This window comes from Euprymna scolopes, chromosome 7 (assembly GCF_053919585.1).
Source record: "Euprymna scolopes isolate OS-2025 chromosome 7, ASM5391958v1, whole genome shotgun sequence".
In the NCBI taxonomy this organism is placed as follows: Eukaryota; Metazoa; Mollusca; class Cephalopoda; order Sepiida; family Sepiolidae; genus Euprymna; species Euprymna scolopes.
Genome location: NC_136488.1, coordinates 64,894,972 through 64,902,471, shown reverse-complemented (window position 1 = coordinate 64,902,471; position 7,500 = coordinate 64,894,972). Strand labels below are relative to the sequence as shown.

The following is a 7,500-nucleotide window of genomic DNA, read 5'->3' as shown; positions in this document are numbered from 1 at the left end:
ACAAACCAAGGCAAAATATGATGAAAGTAATAATAAAATAGATAAACCCCATAATTTATTATACCATACCTGTTCACACTGAAACACTTATCACAATATTCTGTGGATCTATATTAAAAAAAAAAACCTTGTTAAACTTTGTGACATATTTCCATTCTATGGAGATCAGGCGCGAACGAACACCCCATAGTTTTATTACACAATATTTCTTCAAACTGAAACATAATTATCACAGTATACTTACGCAGATAGATATGAAAAGTCTTTATTAAAGTGTGTGCCTATTTCCATTCTATGGAGGCCAGGCGCGAACGCAGACCCCACAATTTTATTATAACATCCATATTTAAGTTAAAATATACTTATCAAAGTATTATTATGTACATCTATATCGAAAACATTTTTTTTTAATCTTTTAAAAACGTTTTTTTTTTTTTTAATCTTTTAATTTTTTATTTCCATGCTTTGTAGAACCCACAATTTTAATGAATTATCATTATGCCAGATCAAACATACCTATTCGTTTGTCTCGATACATCTTCTATCAATATATGTTATCAGTTTTCTATAAGAGTTAACCATATAGGAGCCTATTCGTGACCAGACACACACAGACGTTCCGCTTTATAATATAGATAGATAGATAGATAGTATTGGAAGAGGATTTTTACCTAAAATATATTATGGAACACATTCAAACATATAGGTTAACTGTGTAGAAGTTATAGATAATTATTTTTGTTTTCGTATTCCTTTTTTTAACTTTTCTATTTCTTGCATTGCGGTACCCCCTTGTAATACTTCTTAAACACGCACACACACTCACACATACACACACAAACCCAAACATACACCCCCCACACACAAATACATACATATATATATATATATATATATATATATATATATATATATATATATATATATATATATATATATATTTATACAGGGCGGGGGGTTAATGTATGTGTATGTAAACTTTTTCCATATTGTTTAGTTAACACGTGTATATTATTTTTTTCAGAGAGCATAAGACAAAGGATCGGAACAAACATAAAAACTGACATTGTTTTAAATTTAACTTTAAGTTTCAGCCGCGCTTTACCTAACCACGCTCGTTAGGTAAACCTTCTATTTTTCCTGTGTTTGCTGGGGTCTGTTTACTAGCTCTCTTTATTTAGCAGGCTATCTGAAATGTTTTTTGTTGCATATAATATGTATGTATATATATATATATGTGTGTGTGTGTGTGTATGTATGTATGTATATATATATGTAGTTTTGCTGTAGTTTCCGAGATGCAAAAATCCACTGTTACTCTCGTGTTTTAAAAAACAAATTATTCAATGATGAGCAGGTTGTAAGTGATGTAGTCTGAAAACGCTGCATTCCCAAAGAATTAGAGCGCAGACATGTGCATGCATATATGTAGTCAATAATATTTGTGTGTGTGTATATATATATATATATATATATATACATATATATATATATATATATATATATATAATCTGTTAGTGCAAAAATAATATAATTTTGTGACGATTTTGTGGAAAATATGTGCTTTTGAAGGAGACATTCTTGTTTTTTTCAAAATATTTTTTTTATTCCTGCACTTCAACACACAGAAAATAAATACAGAAAAGATATAAGCATTTATATATTTTTCGTATTGATTTATATATATATATATATATATATATATACATATATATATATGTATATGCTGTGTGTAGAACTGTTAATTGATATGTATTAATCTCATGTATCTATGTTTTAAACGATAATGCTGTAAGTAAGTAAGTATATTTATACAAATATTTTAGCTACATGCGTGCAACTCTGTTTCAGCTAATGAGAAGAAACATGAAAATCGAAACGTTTTGATTTTATCGCATTTAACAAACAAGCGATCTGCAGAGGTCTTCATTTTTTACAGTTTCGACTAAAATATGTCTCTAAACGTTTGTATCAATAAAACAGTTTTATACCTAACAAATATTCTATTTGTTATGAGGCACCATAATGTTAAACGTAATTGGCATTTACTGGATTTACCTTGTGAACGTCTCGTGAATTATATATATATAAATATATATATATGTATATATATATATATATATATATATATATATACTAGCAAAAGTACCCGTCGTTAACTGGGTTCAAAAACAGCCTACAGAAAATGGACTCTGATTTATGAAAGTATGATAGGTTATGAAAAGGAAGGGTTGCATATTTGGGTTGAATTTGGAGGTATAAAAACCAAAGCAAAATATGATGAAAGTAAAAATAAAATAGATAAACCCCATAATTTATTATACCATACCTGTTCACACTGAAACACTTATCACAATATTATGTGGATCTATATTAAAAAACCTTGTTAAACTTTGTGACACATTTCCATTCTATGGAGGTCAGGTGCGAACAAACACCCCATAATTTTATTATACCATATTTCTTCAAACTGAAACATAATTATCACAGTATACTTACGCAGATAGATATGAAAAGTCTTTATTAAAGTGTGTGCCTATTTCCATTCTATGGAGGTCAGGCACGAACGCAGACCCCACAATCGTATTATACCATCCGTATTAAAGTTAAAACATACTTATCAAAGTATTATTATGTGCATCTATATCAAAAACACTTGTAAACGATTTTTTTTTTAATTTTTAAATTTTTCATTTCCATACTTTGTGGGCCAGGCGCGAACGCAGACCCCACAATTTTAATGAACCACTGTTCTACCAGATCAAACATACCCATTCTTGTGTCTCGATACATCTTCTATCATTATATGTAATCAGTTTTTTAAAATAGTTAACCATATAGGAGCCTATTCGTGACCAGACGCACGCACGCACACACACACACACACACAGACATTCAGCTTTATATATATATATATATATATATATATATATATATATATATATATATATATAAATATATATATATATATACATGTGTGTGTGTGTGAAGACATCATTTACTCCAAAAAAATTTTTTTATATATGCATATATATATATATATATATATATATATATATATATATATATATATATATAATCTACTGTGTATTGAGCACTATTGAAATAATATAGTTTGCCGTTTATGTTATCAACTAGTCAAACTTCATTTATATATAGACATATATATGTTTGCATATGTATATATATATGTGTGTGTGTGTGTGTATAAGTTTTTATATCGATATGTTTATATGTATAGTATATAAGTTTATGTAGATATTCTGTGCACATTTTTATACACATATTTTAACTACATATTTGCACACGTGTTTCAGTTACTCATCGGGATCAGCTGGATACCGGCAAGCCAGGTATGTACTCGGAGATTTCTTTTCATATCTCCGCTTTCTGACCTGGCAAAGTTTTGTGTATTCCCATCTTGAATGTATGCATAATTCATAGCGAAAATGTTTATATAACAAATGAATATACAACTCTCTTGATGGTTGATCGACTTTATAAAAACTCTTTCCTTTTTCAAGAAATTAAATTTATAGATAAAATCTTACAAGTTCTCTCCATCTCTCTCTCTATATATATATATATATATTTATATATATATATATATATATATATATATATATATATATATATATATATATACACGCAATCAATTCTCCTATGATTTTGTTCTAGTAGGAGATGGGGCATTTTGCCGGATGTCAGACATTTACAACCTATCTAATAGTGCGAAACAAGAGATATTTTAAAGATTCTAACTGTGTAATTGTTGTACATCACTTCCATTTGGCCTACCGGGTATATTTTCTATGTATGTTTGACATGTTTATTCATCAGTCATGTTGCTCTGTAAATTACTCGAATGATGAAGTTCTACGTAACATACCAGTTTTTTAAAACAGTACATATGTCTATATGTATATATAATCTTTTATTTTATTTAGTTACTGATAAAATATATATGTGTATATATTTTCAGTATTTACTTCGATACCACTCAATATCTAAGCAGAACTTAATATTCGAATCAACATATATTTACGATAAAATTTATCCGCGGAAATTAACCTATACAGACACATCGTGTTTCATTCCAGAAGGAAGTCACCAGATCGATTGCCTGTTATTTGCTTTGAGAATGAAGCATAAACGTTTTCCTATAAAGGAAACTGAGTTTCATGCTATATATGTACATATATATATATATATATATATATATATATGTATGTATGTATATGTATATATATATATATATATATATAGATAGATAGATAGATAGATAGAGAGAGAGAGATAAAGAGACAGAGATAAAGAGAGAGAAAGAGAGAGAGAGAGAGTGAGTGAGTGAGTGAGTGAGTGAGTGAGTGAGTGAGTGAGTGAGAGATTTATCTATACGGAAACGCTTATATGAATTACAAAATAGCTAGGATTTCCTCAAAACCTCTGGCTTTGATGGAGGGGAGACTAAAACTTGTTGCGACAATTTCAAATGATCTGAAATAACAGCAAAACAGCAAGGAAAGATTGGACCCAAAATATTTCTCATATGTTATATCTCACCTCTTGGTTTTCATACATTAAGTAAATTTTACAATGTATAAGCATTATGTGATACTGGAGATATTCATAATGGAACCCTATTCTCAAAAAAGGGGAGATAGAACATATGAGAAATATTTGCAATCAAGTCTCCCCTTTCTGTTATTTTAAATTATTTGAAACCGTAACAGCAATTTTTAGTCTGCCCTCCATCAAGGCCAGAGGATTTGGGGAATATATATATATATATATATATATATATATATATATATATATATATATATATATATATATGTGTATATATATATATATGTATATATATATATATATATATATATATATATATATATATATATATACTATTATTTCAGCCGGCGTTGCCCTGGTGTTTGGAGGTGTATGTTGAGCAAAAAAAAAACGGTCATTTCTTTTTTTTTACTTGGACCCCTATTATGACCCCTTAACATTTATTGTTTTGGGCTCAAATCAAGTTATTAAGTTAGATCCATGTCCAAGGAACCTATATCTAAATTTTCAAGTGTTTAAATCCAAAATTGATGGAGGAGTTTGGTAGAGTTCTCAAAGGTCAAATTGACCTCTTAAGAGCCAAATTTCTGGCCGAAAACTGATCACAAATCTCACTACCCTGTATATCAAATTTTGAGTCTGAAGACTTAAAATTGACAGAGTTATTGCGTAGTAAAATGTACACAGACACACACACACGCAGACACGTTCACCTTTATTTAAATAATAGATATGGATATATATATATATATATATATATATATATATGCATATACATAGATATAAATACATATATATACATATATATGCATATATGCATATATATATATATACACACATATATATATATGTGTGTGTGTGTTTATATATCAACATATACATATGTTTTTATAAATACACACGTACACACACACACACACACACACATATATATATATATATATATGTATGTATGTATGTATGTATGTATGTATGTATGTATATGGTCGGTATAGGTGTGCCAACTGTAAATGTAATAGTTTCATTTTTCGAACAGTTCTATTTTTATAGTGCACACACACACACACACACAAAACACACACACGATTGTATCCATGTGTCTATCATTGACTTTTTCTACGCTACAATGTGTTGTTTTCCCCCCTTTATTTACTACTATCCATATTCCATATGTGCCAAAGTTATGTGAATAGTACGTTGAAACATATTTGAAAACTTGCCTGTTGTTGACGTGAATTATCTATTTGCAACACCTTTATTCATTAGCGGACTATACATACAGGTAGGCATTTTTATTTAGTAATCTTTTTAGTGTAAACTTGTTTTACTATTTATTCATGTTTATCAGATTCATCATATATATATATATATATATATATATATATATATATATATATATATATATATATATATATATATATATGCATAATCCCGTATTATTCGGATTGTTATGTCTCTAAGGAGGATTGATAATTGATATAATATTTGAATTATTCTAACTATTGTTTTTCTAGCTTGAGTGTTGCTTTCACAATGTTTCAGCCGATATGACCTTCGATCTTCTTCACGTGTACTTTGTTAAACTCGGAAATCTTTCTGTCGGATTCGGGAATCTTTCTATCGAAATCTAGAATCTCCACGGACTTTCGAACACAAGGACCAGTGGAATAGGGGATTAAGTACTCGGTAAAATCTAAAGTTATGCGCTTCTATAGAATGAAATGCAACTGCGAAATACTTGAGATGATGTATTTGAGTATTCAACAACGCGGAATGACTACCTGGGTATTGCAAGTTCGAATGCATTTCGTTCCACAAACTGCTTTCTACTTAGGATGTTGGCAACCGTGGTCTCTTCCCGTAAGTATCTGATATCTTTTTAAAGAGAAATCTGACTAGAAAAATATTGGGGAACACAATGCTAACCATAGAATCTCCGGATTCATACAATATGATGATGATGGCTGACTGTACGAAGTATACCACATCAGTGGATTTAATAAAAGGGTGCCGTTCAAACTTCTGTGCAAATTCCCGAGTTACACGAGACAAGTGAAGACGATCGGAGGTTACACGACTAAAGTTTTGCGCGAATAACACTCAACACTATACATAGCACCTAATATCACACTACAAGTTTACACTATAAATACTACTGCGAATGACACTATATATATATATATATATATATATATATATATATATAGAGAGAGAGAGAGAGAGAGAGAGAAAGAGAGAGGGAGAGATTAGATTTTAAAAACAATACATATACCGCTCCTCATTTGGGGGTACCAAATTGGTCAAAGGGAAAATTATTCCCAACTCGCATTTAGGTAAAAATGCACTTTTGTATAAATAATTTGAGTTATCTCAAAAAAGTATCGCAAACAGAAAACAATAAAACCATATCTAATTATGCCATAACATATAGATTCTTACTTAATACATATGTACATCTAATTTTAGACGTTCTTTATATTACATAATATACATACGTATATATATACATATATATATATATATATATTCTTTGACATATATATATGTGTGTGAGTGTATGTGTTTTCTATGTACGTGTGTAAATGAATGAATAAGAAAGTTTTACCACTATCCTTACGCCATAGGCTTATATAATTCTATGATACAACAGAACATTTTGCAATAGCCCAACTTGATAAAGAGGTGCTTTTGACCTGTTAAACAAATTCAATTTGAACTTGAGCCCGTAAAATAGCTGCTAAGGGGTCAAAATTGAAAATAATTTTAAGTTGACAGGCGTAAATCTCCTTAAAATGAGCTTGTACGCATTCGCAAATATACATGTATACCTTTTATAACGTTATTTTTTTAAAAAGTTTTTATATGCCTAGTACGGATGGTAACGAATAAAACTGGAAAACTGTTTTTGTTTCGATTCTAGCTGATGACTCT

The 7,500-nt window shown here is 29.3% G+C and overlaps 1 protein-coding gene across 3 annotated transcripts in view; it reads left to right on the top strand.

Moving 5' to 3' along the window:
- The window catches only part of LOC145279773 (uncharacterized), a 360,258-nt gene that overhangs the window by 3,135 nt on the left and 349,623 nt on the right, over positions 1 to 7,500 (top strand). Inside the window, exon 1 of one of the 3 annotated variants that reach the window (XM_080131092.1) lies at positions 3,318 to 3,353. The exons of 1 other annotated variant lie outside the window; for it this stretch is intronic. The gene's annotated coding sequence lies outside the window, so the exon portion shown is untranslated. Of the gene's footprint in view, positions 1 to 3,317; positions 3,354 to 5,789; positions 5,852 to 7,500 lie in introns of those variants that run through there. One more of the 3 variants, XM_080131093.1, reaches the window with a different exon arrangement.